Raw genomic sequence first — 20662 nt, 5'->3', positions numbered from 1 at the left:
AAGATAAGAAGATGTATCCTACAGGACATTGTTCCTATTCTTTCACAAATGAAGCTTTGTATGTAATATTGAGTGGCACCCAAGTGGAGCAAAAATTACTGTCATAAGAATATAAAACAGAAGGAATAGATTAAAAGGACAGTAAACGTAAAAAAATAGGTGCAGAATTATGTAACATTAGTCTAGCAACACCTTAAAAAACAAAAGAGATTGTGAGATTTATCCCCCCAAAGGTATTCTTACCTTCCGTTCCTCACCAGTGTCTTACGATTTTTTGCTTTTTCTCAAAAGTGCTTAATAGCCGCACTGTTTAATCACAGTGAGCCTGATCGCACCATTGAATGTAGTACACTCCTGTGCTGTGTAAAGCAAAGAAAGCGCTACATTAAGTTTTATGCCACAATCTGGCGCGCTATGATTACACAGCACACCCGTGATGCACTTTTGAGAAAAATAAAATCAAAAAAGGCTGGTGAGGAACGAAAGAAAAGTATACCTGGGGGGGGTAAATCTCTTAATTGATTTAGTTTTTTAGGATAATGTTACATAATTCTGCACAATTTACTTTTTTAGAGAAGGAAAATTCTTTTACACAACCTAATATAGAATTTATGCTATTGTAAAATTAAGTTTAACATGAAGTTCAACTTTTTGTATTATTTATTTTAAAAAAATAAAATTGGAATAGTATCCAATAAGAATGGAAGCAATATGTAAAGTTGTTTTTTTCTGCAAAACATGAAACCTGGATCTCTGTCCTCCATTCTACCAAAAACAAATAAAAAAAAAAAAAAATCTTTCTCAATCTTATTTTTATTTTTTTACATTTAAAGGAAATGGAAATAATGCATTTACATGAATATCATTATTTTAATTTCACATGTTTTCTTTTCTTTTTGGAAAATAAACTTAATACATGTAACATTGTCAGACTTCCTACAAATATTTCAAGTCCTACTGACTTTCTTTTTTTCAATAGTAGACTGTGATTACACAACCAATTAGTGACTTTACGGCCTAATCAGTTATGCAATCATATGCCCTAAGCTGAGAAGAAAAGGGGCTTCTTTAGTCTCCAGACCCCCAAAAAGAAAATTAATGCTGTGAAATATTTTCAATTGATATGAAAATTACATGGCAGTTGGATGACCAGTCATCTGAAGGAGAATGATTGCCTGTAGGGATCCACTACATATTAAGGACGCAAGATGGGGGTTATATACCTCCAATGATTTAGTTTCTTTTTGATCTACAAAGTACTTTCCCTTATTGTAGTAATATTCTTTTGTGCATATAATTAGAAAAAGGGTCTCTCCTTTTTACTAAATACTGGTCACTTGTCAAGTTTTGGTCTGTTAGGATCTTTTGTAGATCCCAAAGAAGTCATCTATCAGACAGGTGATTGCTATACATAACAATACTATCTGGCTAAAAGGGGCACGAGACATTTAAAAAAATGTGATGCCCCTTTTATTTAAAAAAGGGAATCCCCTGTGTGTATGTGTGGTATTTGCTGTCTATAGGGGACAAGAATATCCTTTGTAAATACACTGGTAGTTGATTGCGGATTTTGATTAAATTAATTACCTACCAATGAACAGGGAAAAATGCCTTATCCAAACCCTAGGAACAAAGGCCAGTTGCAAAAGATATGTTAACTCATGTAAGATTCTGACATAAGTTGATATTATTTAATCTTAACTGATATATGAGGTCTGGTTGAGACCTTTCCAAGTTTGAGCCAAACATACTCTCAGAGTATGTTTGTATTAGTAGATATTATACCAATATATTATAAATATAATTTAATTTATTAAGGAGTTAGTGTAGAAAACACATTCTATGGGGTTAGATCTATTCTTTCCTCCATTATTTTAATTTAATTAACATGTGACCTTTCTGCACAGAAATACCTAAACACAAAGTAATGTTGAAAGGAAAGGAAAGTATGGCAAATGCAAGCGGTTTTCCTATAAATTCATATTTAAGGTAAAGCTATAAAGTCTTTGTAAATAACAGAGCAACAATCATCAGATTTTAGGGATGACCCTAAGGGGCATATCTATCAAGCTCCGTGTTTCTGGCAAGCCTTCAGGCTCGCCAGAGATACCAGTTATGAAGCAGCGGTGTAAAGATCGCTGCTCCATAACCTGTCTGCCTGCTCTGAGGAGGCGGACAGAGATCGCCGCAATTCAACCCGATCAAATACCGCTGCTCCATAACCTGTCCGCCTGCTCTGAGGAGGCGGACAGAGATTGCCACAATTCAACCCGATCGAATACGATCGGGTTGATTGACAACCCCCTGCTAGCGGCCGATTGGCCTCGAATCTGCAGGAGGCGGCGTTGTACCAGCAGTTCACAAGAGCTGCTGGTGCACTGCTGAATGCAGAAAGTGTATTGCTCTCCACATTCAGCGAGGTCTGTCGGACATGATCCGCAATGTCGGATCCTGTCCGACAGGCCTTTAATAAATAGGCCCCTAAATCTTTCTCCCACAGGAGCATAAGGGAATAACTATCAGCTTTGCAGAGAGACCCAAGTGATCTATATATTTTAGATACTTATCACTGGGATCTACATGAGGATAAACATATATCTTTGAATCTATTTAACAGTTTTCCAGACTCAACTGTTATAATTTGCTAGATTCTATGTTTTAATCATTAAAAAATTGAATACTTGGTCAGTCTCCATAAGAGATTCATATTGCTCAAAAGTTGCAGTCTTGCAGTATCATAATATTTAATCAAAATAAATCACCATTTTTATAGCGATCACCTGCATCCTTGCAAGTTAAGATTACCTTCTTTTAAATGAGAGACTGAGGTAAGGCAACTGCAGCTTCCCGGCACTCAGAATAATGAGGAGGCGTCTCTGCATTTGGGTTTTTCTACACTACACTTCATTTGATTACTCACAATGTGGAGATGTCAATTTCCAAAAAGCAACACACATGTTAAAGTAGAGGGACAAAAATAAGAAAAGGAACAAATAGTTCATATGGGAGTGTGTTTGAACATGAGGACAGAATGTAATTGAGTTAGCATCTTTTAAAAATGACGATTATGATGACACGTCAACATGAAATTCTAAACAAGAGTGATGTCCAGCAGAGGGGAAGGATGACAAGGGAAAGAGATGAAGAGGCCAATTTATCAAAGGCCGAATAGCCCCTGTTTTCCGAGCAAGCCTTCAGGCTCGCCGGAAACAGTAGTTAAGAAGCAGCGGTCTTAAGACCGCTGCTCCTTAACTTGTCCGCTGCATCTGAGGCTACGCACAGCAATCTGCCCGATCCTATACGATCGGGTTGATTGACACCCCATGGCCGATTGGTCGCGAATCTGCAGGGGGCAGCAATTTTAAATGCCGACAGCGTATGCTGTCGGCATTCAGCGATGTCTGTCGGACATGATCCACTGAGCGGACCATGTCGGACAGACACTTGGTAAATTGGCCCTGAAGAGTCAGTGGAGTTAACCAAGGATAGTAAAGAGCCATTTGAAATATTCTGCTGTCAGCAGTCACAGGAAGCTGTGGTTTTATTTTTGTATTTGTGTATCAGTATGTTACCAGGAAACATTTACTCTGCTTCATTAATTTACTTATTTCATTTATTTATAGAGGACAGTGAAGAAATTCTATATTCTAAATTCAGTACACTCTGCATTAAGTGCTGTGTATTTATAGTTAGGTTCAGGTTCCCGTTACAGATGCCTCATTTCAAGTACTTATATCTTGAGAACAGAAAATTGAACTGAAATTATGAAGTTTAGTGAAGGGAAGTGAAAAAAGAATAAGCTCTAATATGATAGAGCATTATATTATTGCACGCCTATAACTATGCAATATTTCCTGTTTTGGCTCCAGATAACTCACTATAAGGTTGGCCCAACATGGGAAACACATTTTTCAGGTGATTACAATCCAAAATGGATTCTGACGCTAAGTTCACAAAAATTGGTTTTTGGTTGTTAAAGGTAAGGTAAAGTTAAACAAAGTACTTTACGCCATCTTAAAATATATAAAAATTTAGGCCAACTTTAATTCATCATTTTGTTTCAATTTTAGTACATAGCGATAAATTTTATGATTTACTTATGCGCCATTCCTATTGTTTCCTCCACCCGACATGTTGTGCCATTTGATTGACATTCTCCCTCTATATCGGCATCCAATCATCGTTTTCTCCCCGTGGTGTTCAGCTTGAACATTGCGACGTCACAAGATCGCTATGCGCATGCGTTCAACGTCAGGAATGTAAATTCATGAGGGTGCTCTTCATGAGACGCGCATGCTCTCTTTCAATTGCTAGACAAATAGGCTTTAAAGTTATCATATCTCAGCGATCACCGTCTAAGTAAGTATCGTTTCTAACTTCAGGAAAAACCTGCTGTATTTGATCTTTTTATACAATTTTCAGTACATTTGAAATAGTATAACCGATGTTTCAAATACAATAATTATAATATTGTACCGATATAAGAACGAAAGAGTGAATATACAGATCTATGATAGCGATAGCGCTCAGAATGTTAAATCCATTTTTAAAAACTTTATAATTACTATTTACAAGAGACAATAACATTTTTAATTAATTTTTAATTATTGAAATATTGATATATAAGCGCATGTAGGGTCAGAATGTTATTACTAGCTTTATGGAATAGAATTTCGTTTGTTCTCATTATTATTTATAGTGTTCTATTGTTTATATCATTTTAAATAATTTTAATTATACATTTATTATATATTTCGTTATATCTAATTAATGATAAACGAAATATGTTTTAACATCTTGTGATTTTTTTTTTTATTTCTTTTTTCAATGCACTTTATGATGTAGAAGCGCATTTAGGGACTGAAAGTTAGTAATCGCCTTAAGTAAAACTAAATAAGTCTTTCTCAAATTTATTATTCAATTTCTATTCTTTCTTTGTTTTAAAATAATTAAATTCATACATTTCTAATATATTTCGTTTGTATATTATTAATGATAAACAAAATATGTTTGAAAAATGTTATCAATATTTTTCAATCTTGATTCATTACTTGGTATATAATGGTTATGTTTTATAAGTGTAATGAACCAAATTGTCTATCGATTACCTAATCACGGATCAATTTGTTTTTAAAAGGTATATAGAGAGTGTACTATACATGAAACTTTATGTGTATTCAATATATTTCATGTTTTTAGTAATGTTAAAAAAGTGGTTATAGAATATAATCAGTCTAAATAAAAGTATATGAACATTATAAAGCAACTAATTATGAGCGCATAACAATTGAAAAAGAGCAGAAGATATTATTTTAAATAGCATTATAGCTATAGTATTATATCACCTGCATTTTACCAAGGTCACCATAAAAAAAACAATAATACTTATTCCAATAAAGTCCAAAATTTGCGTTTAAAAATAAAAATGAATTGCAGTAAAATAATAAGTTTTTAAAATGCGATATTAGGAAAAGAGAAAAAAAAAGTATATCATTTGAAAGATGAAATTGAGTAATGTAAGTAGATATTTCTTTATAATCGCTTGTACTTACTTATAACATATAATCAAAAAAAATCTGTATTTCAATGTACGATCTCTATTCCGCGTCCGATATAGCTGGCAGTATAGTATAGAATGAAGAATAAACTTCATGGAATACTAGGTATCGGCTCAAAATAACACATGCGCAGAAGAAAATTGAATGTGAACGCGCATTTAGCCGACGCAGAGAGCGGGTGGGACCGCTCTCAGTGACTGAACAGTAAAAGACGGAAGTAGCCGGTGGGAGGAGTCTGGTAAGAAACGGAACGAACAATTAGAACTAAAAAATTAAATATAAATATCATAGAAACAAAACAAAAAAAAGTTAGCGACTAGTTTATTATAAGAATGAAGAATGTTTATGTGTAATCTCAATCCGTAAAATTTACCTTCACTTTAAGTATTTGTCGTTGGGTTTTAAACTGGAATCCATTTGAAAGCACTTTTATAAAGACTCCTGTACTGAAATGACATTTATGACAATGCGAGTATGAAACAAAAACAAACTTTAACAAGCAATTTCTAGATGTTGGAGACCTGGGGGCCTATTTATCAAATGTCTGTCTGATCATGTCCGACAGACATCCCTGAATGCGGACAGCATTACGCTCTCCGCATTCAGCATTGCACCAGTAGTTCTTGTGAACTCTTACTCACGGACTTGAGTGACACCGCTTTCTTTGTACCTTCTTAGATCTGGTGAACTGCTGGTGCAACGCCGCCCCCTGCAGATTCGCTAGCAGGGGTTGTCAATCAACCCGATCGTATTCAATCGGGTTGATTTCTGGTGATTACTGTCCGCCTCCTCAGAGCAGGCAGACAGGTTATGGAGCAGCGGTCTTTAGGCGAGGCTTCAAGCTCCATAACCAATGGATACATGCACATATATAAATTTACATATACATGTAACTGTAGACAGACTATATAATAGTGATTAATAGAGCTTTAATGAATTTAGATCATGTATACAAATAAACATCTAAATTGTTTCCTGTGGCCATTTTAAAGTGTCTTGCACATGTGCAATAAAATAGAATTATTCCGAATTGTGTTTGAATATTTGCAAAAAATTCAAAAAGGCTATTTTGGGACATTATCAAGTGCTATTAGGTGTCAAAGAAATTGAAATGTGGTTGGCAAGAAAAATTTGGTTCCATGAGAACAATAGGGCTATTTCAGCAGGGCAAATACATGTTTGTGGCTCCAAGAAATAGCTGAAAACCTGCAATCACACTGAACCGAAAAGTGCATTTTTTGAGCCAAAACCTGCCAAAAACAAATTGACCAATAGATTGTGATGGACCCATGTGTGTTTAACCCTGTAAAGGGAATAAACATATAGATAAATTATCATAAGAACAAAGTATATTTGATAATAAAAGTGAATTTAAAAGTGTCTTAAAGGAACAGTCTATGTTTTTGTTAAAAAAGATAGCAACTTCACTACCCATTCCTTGGATTTGCACAACCAACATTATTATATTAATATATTTTATAACCGTTAAACCTCTAAATCTCTGCCTTTTTCTAAGGCCTGCAGGCCACAACTTATGTTAGAGCATTTTATTAGCTTTCCAAAGCCAAACAGTGCTAGTTCATTTGTGCCATATAGATAACATTGTACTCACTCCTGTGGAGTTATGCATGAACCAAAAATAAAAATAAATAAAATTTGTAAAAGTACTAAAATAAGGGGGCAGTCTGCAGAGCCTTAGATACAAGGTAATCACAGAGGTAAAAACAATATTAATATAACCATGTTGGTTATGCAAAACTGGGAAATAGGTAATAAAGGGATCTTTTTAAACAATACACATTTTCAAGTATTGGCAACGGCAAAAATCATGTTATCACCATCATGAATCACGGCACCTCTAACTTTTTGAGTAGGCGGAAACTTGCAAGCATTCAGCATACTGACTGATGCGCCATATGTCTGATGCACAGTAAACACTACAGTGATAGCGTTTACTAAAATTGTCCATTACATTACTCACTGGTTGACAGTAATAAATAGCATGGCTGTAATGGGGAAAGAGACATACTTCAAGCATGGCAAGAAAAAAATAGGTTTATTCAGCAAAGGCACATTCATTAAAAACTGCATGGTGGTGAATACATTTTAGGGAGAATTGTATCTCTTATGGAATGTGACACTGTAATTACAATGCATTGTGGTAAACTTTCCTTACGGACCTGAAAAACTGTACCCTTTATAAATAATTCTAAATCTTTTTGCAGCCAGGAGGCAGGGGCGTATTATGGCCTAGGCCAACAAGGCCGGTGCCTAGCGCAGCAGATTTGGGAGGGGCAGCACATCTGCCCTATCCTCTCTCTAAAAGCCAGCACACAGTACAGTGAGCGATACAGTGCAGTCTTTTACAGAGAAGACAAGACACGTGCGCTGATTAAGGTCGCTCTTCACAGGCAGTGCTCCTTTAAACTGTTGCTTCATTTAGAGCCGCTGGCTTTTTTGCAGTGGAAGCTTTCTTGGTGAGAAAATTATTTCTCTCCCTTTTCTCCCCTCTCCTTCTTTTCTTTCCCTTCTTTCAGGGAGAAAATGGTATGACATGCATGCAATGCACACACTGACCCAAAAACATATTGAGGGGGAAAAAGGCCTAAAACTTTTGAGGGGGGGCGCAGCAGAATTTTGAGTGCCTAGGGCAGCACAAAACCTAAATACGCCACTGCCAGGAGGTTCTATACAACAAATTTGCATATTTTAAACGAAACATTCTCACTACATGTTAAAGGAACATTAAACTTTAATTATTTAGATAGAGCACGTAATTGTAAACAACTTTCCCATTTCTTCCATTATCAAAATGTGCACACATTTTTTAAATGCACCAGCTCCTACTGAGCATGTGCAAGATTTCAAAGTATATAGGTATATGCATGCTGTGATTGGCTGATGGTTATCACATGATGCAGAGGGGGGAAAATTTCAACTAACTTTGAAATTTGTCTTAAAAAATCTACTACCGGTACTCATTTGAAATTCAGAGTAAATGCTTTTGTGTTGTCTTTTTATTATGCATTTGTTGGTTATGCAATTCTACTTGATTTAATGGTCCTTTAAAGCATGGAAGTTTTACCATAATGTTTTTTATTATATTTTTGTACTAGTATGTTTAGCATTTTATATCCTACTTACTATGGGATCAATATTCGGAATGTAGTACTGAGACTGGAAATTATGACCACCTATCTGTACATAGAAGCACAATAAAATAAACTTGCAAACAAAACCTATTCCTTCCATTTTTAATTTAACATTAAAATGTTATAAATGAAGTAGCTCTTAACTGGTCAATAAATACCTTTTAATTACAAGGTTTATCGTCAATCTTGCAATAAATTAACCTACTTGACGAGAGTGAACATGTTTTGCAATTGTTTTAATGATAGCCAGTCTACCATTTGCTTTATTTGAAGAGGCCAATCCTGACTTGTTACCAGAGTATACCAGGCTAGCAACTACCATTTTGTTAGCAAAATCTCTATTGTTTTGCAGTATGTTATCATCTTTAGGGACAGACATGGGTTCAGCTTGTAAAGTATAAAATATGTACTTTCAGTTCTCAGTACTAAAAAAAAAAAATTACAGCAAAGTGAGCAACATAATGAAAGTATATTGCCAACTTTTACTACACATAATCAAACATTTTAGTCTAAAATTTCAGTGTTTACTGTCCCTTTAATTCCAACCTAGTTATCAATTAATGTACCTAAAACTGTCACAAATGACAATAGGAGCGATTCAGTAATTCTATGCTAAAGGCTGTTTTACTTAGAACTCACCATCTGCTTCATTAAACATATGTTACAATATTAACTGTGTATTTACATATAAAAGTGTTGATCTCAATGAATTCATTAAACTTTAGCTGAATGGCAAATCTGATAGACTCATTAAACTATTTTCTTATCTAAATAATCAAATTCAGTGAAAATATGCATAAAGCTGTGGAATTAATCAAGGTGGTCTATCTATTTTATCTATCTTATCTTATCAATTATCTATCTATCTTATTCATTGCATCTATCTATATATCTATCTTCTTTATTGTATCTATCTATCTATCTATCTCTATCTATCTATCTATCTATCTATCAATAAATCTATCTATCAACTATCTAATCTAATCTATCTTATTGTATCTATCATATATCTATCTATGTATCTATCGTTCTATCTATCTTATTTATTGTAACTATCTATCTAGCTATATCTAACTATCTATCTATCTTATTTATTGTATATATCTATTTATCATCTATCTAATCTATCTATCTATCTATCTATCTATCATCTATCTATCGATCTATCTATCTATCTTATTGTATCTATCTATCTATCTATCTATCTATCTATCTTATTTATTGTATCTATCTATCATCTATCTATCTATCTTTCTATCTACTATCTATCTTAATGTATCTATCAATCTATCTATCTACCTTATCTATCATATATCTATCTTATTTATCATATATCTGTCTGTCTATCTATCTATCTATCTATCTATCTATCAATCTCTTATTTATTGTATCTATCATTTATCTATCTATCTCTTATTTATTGTATCTATCTATCTATCTATCTATCTATCTTATTTATTGCATATATCTATCTATCTATCTATCTATCTATCCATCTTATTTATTGTATCTATCTATTTATCTATCTATCTATCTATCAAATCTATCTATCTATCTATATCTATCTATCTATCTATCTATCTATCTATCTGTCTATCTTATTTATTGTATCTATCATCTATCTATCTTATTTATTGTATCTATCTATCTTATGTATTTATTTATTCTATCTATCTATCTATCTATCTATCTTTATCATCTATCTAATATCTATCTATCTAACATCTGTCTAATCTATCTATCTATAATCTCTTGTTATTACTATTAGTAGTAATGTTTCTAAAACACCATCATTTTAAACAGAGCTATATAGTGTTACATTACTTAAGACAGTAGTTAAACTAAAACGGATAGAGAGGAGGTCCCTGCCACATGGGCATAGTCAGTTTTAGAATCACTTTTACCAAATATGCTACAGGCTGAAAGCTTATAACCTAAAGTGGAACATGGTAGATAAAATGTAATGAAAGTGAAGAAAAACAGTCAGGAGTAGATTTTCAGTAGATGTTTCCATTGTTTTGTGAATTAAGAGGAGGAGGAGAGGTGCAGAGGGAAGGAGCCTAGATAGGCAGGATAGATGGAGAAGGGCTGTTAGGGGTAGAGTAAGTGCATACAGAGACAAATAGGAGAATAACATGGAATCTCAAGTGGGGGCAGTAGGTAATACGGAGTAACTTAGGGGCCTATCTATCAAGTTCCTTATGGAGCTTGTCGCCCTGTGTTTCTGGCGAGCCTTCAGACTCGCCAGAAACACCAGTTATGAAACAGTGGTCTAAAGACCGCTGCTCCATAACCTGTCCGCCTGCTCTGAGCAGGCGGACAGACATCGCTGCAATTCAACCCGATCGAGTACGATTGGGTTGATTGACACCCCCCTGATGGCGGCTGATTGGCCGCGAATCTGCAGGGGGCGACGTTGCACCAGCAGCTCTTAAGAGCTGCTGGTGCAATGCTGAATACGGAGAGCATATTGCTCTTCGCATTCAGCGAGGTCTGTCGGACCTGATCCGCACTGTCAGATCAGGTCCAACAGACCTTTGTTAAATAGGCCCCTTAGTGTCTACATGTGCATGCTGGGAGAACAAGTAGACACTGGGTTAAAATGCTTCCATCAAAGGAAGTTTTTTTTCCAGCATCTTACACATCAATGCAAAATTAAATGGGCAGTAAAGTCAAGATTAAACTTTAATGCTTCAGATAGAACATACAATTTAAAACAACTTTCCAAATGACTTCTGTTTGTGTTGATCTCTTGGTATCCTTTTCTGAAAAACATATCTATGTAGGCTCAAGAGTAGCAATGAACTGCTAGGATCTAGCTGCTGATTGCTGGCTACACATATTTGCCTCCTGTCACTGTTCTTCAGCTAGCTCACAGTAGTGTGTTGCTGCTCCTTTAATAAAGATACCGCAAAGCAAATATGATAATGTAAGTAAATTGGAAAGCCGTTTAAAATTGTATGCTCTTTCTGAGTTTCATTTTTCTTTTGCTTTTAAAGGGACATGAAACCCCAAAAAAATTATTTACTGGTTTAGGTAGAACATACAATTTTAAACAAATTTCCAGTTTGCTTCTATTATCAAATTTTCTTCATTCCCTTGGAATCATTTGTTGAAGGAGCAGAAATGCACTACTGGTTTCTAACTTACCACATGGGTGAGCCAATGACAATCAGTATATATATATATGAAGCCACCAATCAGCAGCTAGAACCTAGGTTTTTTGCTGCTCCTGAGCTTTCCTAGATAAACCTTTCAGAAAAGGATAACAAGAGAAGAAAGCAAATTAAATAATAGAAGTAAATTGAAAAGTTGTTTAAAATTGTATGATCTGTCTAAATCAAGAATGTCTTATTATGACTGTACTGTCCCTTTAATTAAATCTATTTTAATGACTAAGCAATGGTACTTGACCTGTGAAACCATATTGTATAATGTTGTATCTTGAACAATGTCATCACCAATCTATTTGAATTTTTCTTGATGACATGTGTTAACTACTTTCACCTATTCATACTGGTTATCTTGCATTTGTTATATACCCCATACCTTTATTTTTCCTAGCACAATCTTTTGTCTTCATCTGCAAACTCACTTACCATCCCTCTTTCAAATCTCATCATACGTTAGTCACATTAATCATTCACTCATATTCCACGAACCATTTGGCCCCTGTTGCTCTAACCCAGGGGTGCCCACACTTTTTTGTGTTGGGATCTACTTTTCAAATGACCAGCTCAACGAGATCTACCTACTAAAAATTAGCCGGCTCCTAAAGATACCAAGAGAATGAAGAAAAATTGATAATAGGAGGAAATGAGAAAGTTGTTTAAAATTGCATGGTCTATATCTGAATCATGAAAAAAAATGTGTGTTTCATATCCCTTTAAGGTTGCATGATTTAGCAACACATGGATGTAAAAAAGCATAAAGATACAACAGATTATTCCTGACGACAAAAGTAGCGCTGACTTTAATTCGGGTTAAAAGGAGCAAAACACTGCATTCAAATTACTGCCACTGCCCCTCTTTACTTTGCGCCACGGGCTTGGCCTGATATGACCCAGTGAGGCTTACACAAATAAATTTCAATAGAGCGCCATGCAGACCATTTCTTATCCTGGTCAACATGTTCATTTGCCAGACTTCGATCAGACTTGTTCCTTTAACATAGCACAGCAGCCTCCGCAATTACTTTTTCTATCTATTGATGCTTACTCTCCTAACTATACTATACCGCCATATCCATTGGGAGAGTACTCACTCAACCATGCTTTTGATAGGCCAATTGTGTTGTCGTTCAAAAATCATCTACATTGATTGGTTGAAATCGATGTCCCTCAAGATCCAATCCTTTCCCAACATCAGACTGTTTAGAGACCTGCCCCTTCACACACTGCGGTAGATAAAGTGGTATCCCTAGCAAACATACTCTACCTCACGCCCCAGTGTTGAGATTACATAACTTGACCACATAATTTTGATAACATCGGCCGTGATCTACCAGCAGCGCCTTCGGGATCTACTGGTAGATCCTTATCTACCTTTTGGACACCCCCGCTCTAACCCATCATCATTTGGGATAGGCAAATATTTAGAAACTTTGTTAAAGGGACACAAAACCTGAAAACACTTTCATAATTCAGATAGAGTGTAAATAAAATAATAATAAAAAGCATTCCAATTTACTTCTCTAATCAAATGTATTTCATTATCTTGGTGTCCTTTGTTGAAAAACATGTAGGAAGGTGTAGAAGTGTGCACGTTACCGGAGCAATATATAGCAGCAGCTTTATAACATATACATTTGCAAGAACAGTTAATGGCAGCAGTGTTTCCTGACCTTTTTTTTTAATTGTATGCTCTGTCTGAATCACAAAAGAAAAGTTTTGGGTTTTATGTCTCTTTAAAAGTAACAAAGGCAGTGCAGATATGAACGCTCCACATTTACATTTTGTTAATAAATCTATCAAATGCATTTAATAAAAAAAACAAAAAAAACAATGAATAACATTATACAAGAATCACCTTTCAAATATTAATTTCCAATTGTAAATGCATTTTTTAATTTAATATTACATTTAATACAGTGACATTTTTTATTTAAAAAGGTTACATTATTTTGTTATAAAATATTTTAACAGAAGAGGGAATGTCTAAATAGAATGTTAGACTGTCCCTACTCATTATCAGTACAATTTTGTAATGAGACAAAACCTTTATTTGTCACTAGAATGTTCCTTTAGGAATCTGGAACAAATCTAAAATGTACTAAAAATGTCCCCACTCATATTTATTAAAATGGATTTCGAATATAATTTCCATTGTTTTTTACCTTCCTGTTAAGACATCTATTTTCTGTGAATAATGTAATGAACATTCCCAGTCTAAAAAATGAAAGGGTCACAAAGTGATAACAAATAATTATAAAAAATATATATTTACAGACATAGGGGCCGAATTATCAAGCTCCGAATGGAGCTTGATGCCCCTGTTTCCGCGCGAGCCTTTAGGCTCGCCGAAAACAGCAGTTATGAAGCAGCGGTTATTACTCTGAGGCTGCTGACATCAATCCACCGGATCCTATACGATCGGGTAGATTGACACCCCCTGCTAGCGGAATCTGCAGGGGGCGGCATTGCACAAGCAGTTCACAAGAACTGCTTGTGCAATGATAAATGCCGACAGTGTATGCTGTCGGCATTTATCAATGTGCGGCGGACATGATACACTACATCGTATCATGTCCTCTCGCACTTTGATAAATTGGCCCCACAATCTTAATTTCACAATTTAGATCTGTAATTGATTTTAAGCGGATGCCAACTTTAAAGTGATATTCGATACTGTTAAGCATTGTATTATCTGCACTTTGACAAACAGCTTACTCATCTGTCTGCTTTACAGCGTTAGGAAAAAACCTTAACTAGAAACCTTTATCTTTATTATATATCAGTAAATGTAGGAATGAAAGAAAATCATTTTTTACCTATATGTTTCTTGGCACTTTAAAGATAGATAGATATATATATATATATATATATATATATATATATATATATATAATACAGTGAGAGAGAAAGGAAGAGGGAGGGAGAAGAGAGGGGAGAGAGAGAAGTAAGGTTTGTGGGTGGGAGAAAGAGAGAGAGAGAGAGAGAGAGTGAGAGAGAGAGAGAGAGAGAGAGAGAGAGCATACTGCAAACACTTTAAATATAATTACTGTTTACTTTGTCTCAATTGAATAGTGAGATCAATGTTTATGGATTACATTTTATTTTGTATGAGTTAAAGGAACAATTTTGAACAAGAATGTAAGAACAAATTAAAACAATATCAGCAATTATTCTTTAACATTTAGCTGTTTTAGAAAGATGTGTGAAACCTCAGGTATGTGCACCTGAATGTGACAGGCCAGAGTATATTCCTGGTACACTGTTACCCTCACACTGAATATTATATGTGCCTAAGCCAGCTACAAACAATATATGCTGATGGTGAGCTATATTGTGAAAACCTGTATGTTTATGCCTATGCAATTACACAGGCACACTACAGCTTAACGTTGCCAGGTAGTTGTTGAAAAAAAACAAAAACATATAACTTGCTAACTACTTCCCAAAGTGACATAAGACCCAAAATGTTTCTTTCATGATTCAATTAGAACATACAATTTTAATCCCTTAACGACTGAGGACGTGCAGGGTACATCCTCAAAAAAAAGGCAGTTAACGTCTGAGGACGTACCCTGCACGTCCTCAGTGTGGAAAGCAGCTGGAAGCGATCCTGCTCGCTTCCAGCTGCTTTCCGGTTATTGCAGTGATGCCTCGATATGGAGGCATCCTGCAATAACCTTTTTAAGCCATCCGGTGCAGAGAGAGACACTCTGTGGCCCTCTCTGCACCGGAGATCGGTGGCTTTCTGCGTTGGTGGGTGGGAGCCTGACCGGGAGGCGGGTGGCGGCCATCGATGGCCCTGGTGATGTGAAGGGGGGCGGGATCGTGGGCGGGGGTGGCTGGGGGCGCACACGGGTGCGCGCACGTGCACGGGAGGGTGGGGGTGGGCGCGTGCACGGGGAGGGAGCGGGTGGGAACCGCTACACTACAGAAAATTATGTAATAAAAAATGTAAAAAAAATGTCTAAAATGTTAAAAAAAAAACGATCAGCAAGGTGGTGGGGGTTTGTCTGTGTGTGGGGGTGGGGAAGCTACGCTACAGAAAAAACAAAAAACAAAAAAAAGCACTTTTTATTGCAAACTGGGTACTGGCAGACAGCTGCCAGTACCCAAGATGGCCCCCAATAAGGCTGAGGGGAGGGTTAGAGAGCGGTTTTGGGGGGGATCAGGGAGGTTGGGGGCTAAGGGGGGGATCCTTATTATATTATTTTTTTTAAAACCCTTTTATTTTAGTACTGGCAGACTTTCTGCCAGTACTTAAGATGGCGGGGACAATTGTGGGGTGGGGGAGGGAAGGGAGCTGTTTGGGAGGGATCAGGGGGTGGGATGTGTCAGATGGGAGGCTGATCTCTACACTAAAGCTAAAATTAAGCCTGCAAGCTCCCTACAAACTCCCTAATTAACCCCTTCACTGCTAGCTATAATACACGTGTGAGGCGCAGCAGGATTTAGCGGCCTTCTAATTACCAGAAAGCAACGCCAAAGTCATATATGTCTGCTATTTCTGAACAAAGGGGATCCCAGACAAGCATTTACAACCATTTGTGCCAAAATTGCACAAGCTGTTTGTAAATGATTTCAGTGAGAAACCTAAAATTGTGAAAAATTTAACGTTTTTTTTAATTTGATCGCATTTGGCGGTGAAATGATGGCATGAAATATACCAAAATGTGCCTAGATCAATACTTGGGGTTGTCTACTACACTACACTAAAGCTAAAATTAACCCTACAAGCTCCCTAAAAGCTCCCTAATTAACCCCTTAACTGCTGGGCATAATACACGTGTGGTGCGCAGTGGCATTTAGCGGCCTTCTAATTACCAAAAAGCAACGCCAAAGCCACATATGTCTGCTATTTCTGAACAAAGGGGATCCCAGAGAAGCATTTACAACCATTTATGCCATAATTGCACAAGTTGTTTGTAAATAATTTCAGTGAGAAACCGAAAGTTTGTGAAAAAATTTGTGAAAAAGTGAACAATTTTTTGTATTTGATCGCATTTGGCGGTGAAATGGTGGTATGATATATACCAAAATTGGCCTAGATCAATACTTTGGGATGTCTACTAAAAATATATATATTTACATGTCAAGGGATATTCAGGGATTCCTGAAAGATATTAGTGTTCTAATGTAACTAGCGCTAATTTTGGAAAAAAATGGTTTGGAAATAGCAAAGTGCTATTTGTATTTATTGCCCTAAAACTTGCAAAAAAAGCAAAGAAGATGTAAACATTGGGTATTTCTAAACTCAGGACAAAATTTAGAAACTATTTAGCATGGGTGTTTTTTAGTGGTTGTAGATGTGTAACAGATTTTGGGGGTCAAAGTTAGAAAAAGTGTGTTTTTTTTTCCATTTTTCCTCATATTTTATCATTTTTTTTTATAGTAAATTATAAGATATGATTAAAATAATGGTATCTTTAGAAAGTCCATTTAATGGCGAGAAAAACGGTATATAATATGCGTGGGTACAGTAAATGAGTAAGAGGAAAATTACAGCTAAACACAAACACCTCAAAAATGTAAAAATAGCCTTGGTCCCAAACGGACAGAAAATGGAAAAGTGCTGTGGTCATTAAGGGGTTAAACAACTTTCCAATTTACTTTTATTATCAAATTGTCTTTCTTTTCAGTTCAGGAGTGTGCACGTGTCTGCAGTACTATATGGCAGCAGTTTTGCAACAATGTTATACATTAGCAGGAGCACTAGATGGCAACACTATTTCCTGGCATGTAGTGATCCAAACACGTGCACGCTACCTATCTAGATATCTCTTCAAAAACAAATAATATTAGAACAAAGCAAATTTGATAACAGAAGTAAACTGGAAACTTTTTTTAAGTTGTATTCACTATCTGAATCATGAGAGAAAAATGTTGGGTTTCATGTCCCTTTAATGATATATATATATATACTTACATACACACAATCCATTGCTCTTCAACAGCTTTAACTTTTAACATCCAGGGCTGCATGAGTATAAACAGCAAATAATAAAACCACAGTAGCCCCACACTTTTCCCTTTTTATTCATTTCTTTAGTTTAATTGTGAAGCATCGGAAAGTAATCTCCCCTGCCTATGCATTTACAAGATTGTGAATAAAACCAGTTTCCCCCCCCAATAGTGGCTCTGATGCAAATCACTACCTCCCTATTCTTTATTCTAAAAGTTTGTTTTGCATCTTATTTATATTTTCAGAGTAAGAATCAATGTATCAATTCTCATAAATAAAAAAGTATATATGTGCAAACTGAGTCAAGATGTATATATTTGTGGGAAAATATGTGGAAAAGGAGTATAAGACAAGGTAAGAAAATATAGTAAGATAAAGGTTTTATTTATTATCAAATAGATCATATTACATAGTGCATAGTACACATGAATAGATAGATATTACTTTAAATTGTGAGTATATATATATATATATATATATATATATATATATATATATATATATATATACATACAGTATATAGACAGGCAGGCAGACAGACATATTTTTCTGTTGCGATTTAAAATCCTAAGTACTTTCAGTAACTTAATATAGGACGCCACCAATTAAGACTGCATTAAGCCTGAACATTTTTAATTCTAACAGCTTTTACTGGCAAGCAAGTTAACATCACTGAGAGCTAGCTAGGTTCCATGGGATTTCTTGCTCATATTGCCCAAGGTACACAGCTCATAAAATAGCCTATAATTATACATATGCTTTCAAAAAGGCTTTTGATCTTTAGTATGATATTTGGTTTGATGATATAAATAGAAACGTGAGACAACAGCTTTTTATTTTTCCAGCCTTGTTTGTGACAGTAAATTTAAATATACATCTTAAGAATGGGTCAAATTTGAGCAGGGACAGTTAACTTTGGTGCTTGACAAAACATTTCGTTAAACCTAATATTATCATTCATTTTAACAAAATTTGGGGTAATTATATTTTTTGTTAGAATATAAGGCTCCAATTTGTGATTACATACCTAAAGTTCCTTTAATAATTATCGTGTTTTAATAGCAGATCACATACTTTTCAGCACAAAGTGTTAATAAATACATATGAATAGAAAAAAAACGAATATATTTTTTTTCTGTTACATAAACTGTAGTCACAAAACCAGCAAAACCAATAACAGTCACATTTAATCTTTTTTTTTTAACCATTCAATGCCTTTTGCTGAGATTGAGAGCTAAGCTGATTTAAGGGATGTGCTCTACCCCCCCCCCCCTCTCTCTCTCTCTCTCTCTCTCTCACCATCTATTTTTGTGAATCAGTCTGTAAAGTAAAATAAATCCAAATATTTGTTGTGAAAGCCTGAATAAAAGAAAAGGTATTATATTGGTTGAACCTCATTATTATTTAATTCTTAAACTAAGGGAAACAAAACAGGGGGAAAAACCTAATTGCTTCCCATGTGCACAGTATTGATTCTAAATCAGGATTACAGTACATTAACTGAAAATATCCTCTACAGGCAGCACAGAAATGGATTTGCCTTTTTAATGTTGCTGCCCTGCTGAGCATACATTTTACCAGCAGAGAAAGAGGAACAGAGAAGCGTTCCTAAAATTCATTTTTGTAATGTAGTAGAATTCCACAACAATCAAAGGGAGGAAAAAACTTCACACCTTTTGTGAATATTGTCATACTGATCAGTGACTCTGCACACTTACAGTACAATTAAAATAAATGACAGCACATGCAGATAACTGCATTCACACAATTATATATTAATCTATCATCTATCTATCTACCTATCTATTATCTCTCTATCCAGATATATAAAAGGAAGAAAAAAAAACAATCTCCATATGTTTTGCCTACTTCCCTCTGTATAATAAAAATATTAGCTAAACACGTTATCTTGAAGATGCTGACCTTTGACTTAATGGTACCTGATCTCTGCAGTAACATTTTAGCACACTGATGTCCGGATACACACAGTTGCCAGCAATATATTTGCTAGTGGAACACAAAAACATGGATGAAAATATTACCTGATTTTGAACAATTCAGCAGCGTTGCTCTTTAGTTGTTTGCAGTCATAATACAGATTAGCTTTTGTCTGTTTGTAATCAAGATCAGAATGTCAGGGAGCTGTCCCTTCTGTGACTGATATATGCAGCTAAATCTGCTGCACTCCCGATGCTTGCTGTGTTCTGCTGTATCTGCTTTATGCTGCTGCTGCTGCACTACGCTGTGCCCCTTGTCTCTCCCTCCCCTTCTGTCTGTGACTGGGCCTTGCTAGCTGCTTTTGCCACAGTGCCTTGGTACAGTCTCTCTTCAATTTGTGTAAGTGATCAGGGATGGATAGGCTCCAGCCTCTGCCTCTGCATTTGCTCTAATGGCGACTGAAAACTCATACAAGCTTTTTAAGTGCCACCTACTGAATGATCATGGAACAATCTTTTTTTCCAGAAATACTGGATTGTTCTGGTTATTGGGACAAATATAGTATTTACACAAAATTATAGTCAAACAGCATTTTATACAGTCAGACACTTTGATAGGTTAGATAAATGATGGTGATAGATAAAACTATAAATAAATGACCATTGTTAAGACTAAAAACACCTTTATTTTGATGTCTAGTTCTATGTGACAATCGAATGAACTCAGTTTTTTTTAACCTGCACCATAGATGAAAATAATTTAATAATAATAATTACATTTTGTGACATTATTTATCATTAAAAAAGTGTATCAACACACTTGTACCCACGTTCTGGATGGGGGGGGGTTGTATTCTGAAGTAAAGATTATGTAATAACAGAC

The 20662-nt window shown here is 35.4% G+C and overlaps 1 protein-coding gene across 1 annotated transcript in view; it reads right to left on the bottom strand.

Moving 5' to 3' along the window:
• The window catches only part of DIRAS2 (DIRAS family GTPase 2), a 74973-nt gene extending 54758 nt beyond the window's left edge, over positions 1 to 20215 (bottom strand). Inside the window, exon 1 of the mRNA XM_053700588.1 lies at positions 19885 to 20215. The gene's annotated coding sequence lies outside the window, so the exon portion shown is untranslated. The remainder of the gene's footprint in view (positions 1 to 19884) is intronic.
• Positions 20216 to 20662: the final 447 nt, after the last annotated feature.

This window comes from Bombina bombina, chromosome 2 (genome assembly GCF_027579735.1).
Source record: "Bombina bombina isolate aBomBom1 chromosome 2, aBomBom1.pri, whole genome shotgun sequence".
Classification (NCBI taxonomy): domain Eukaryota; kingdom Metazoa; phylum Chordata; class Amphibia; order Anura; family Bombinatoridae; genus Bombina; species Bombina bombina.
The sequence above is the reverse complement of the archived record's forward strand: the minus strand, read 5'-3'. Positions and strand labels throughout refer to the sequence as shown.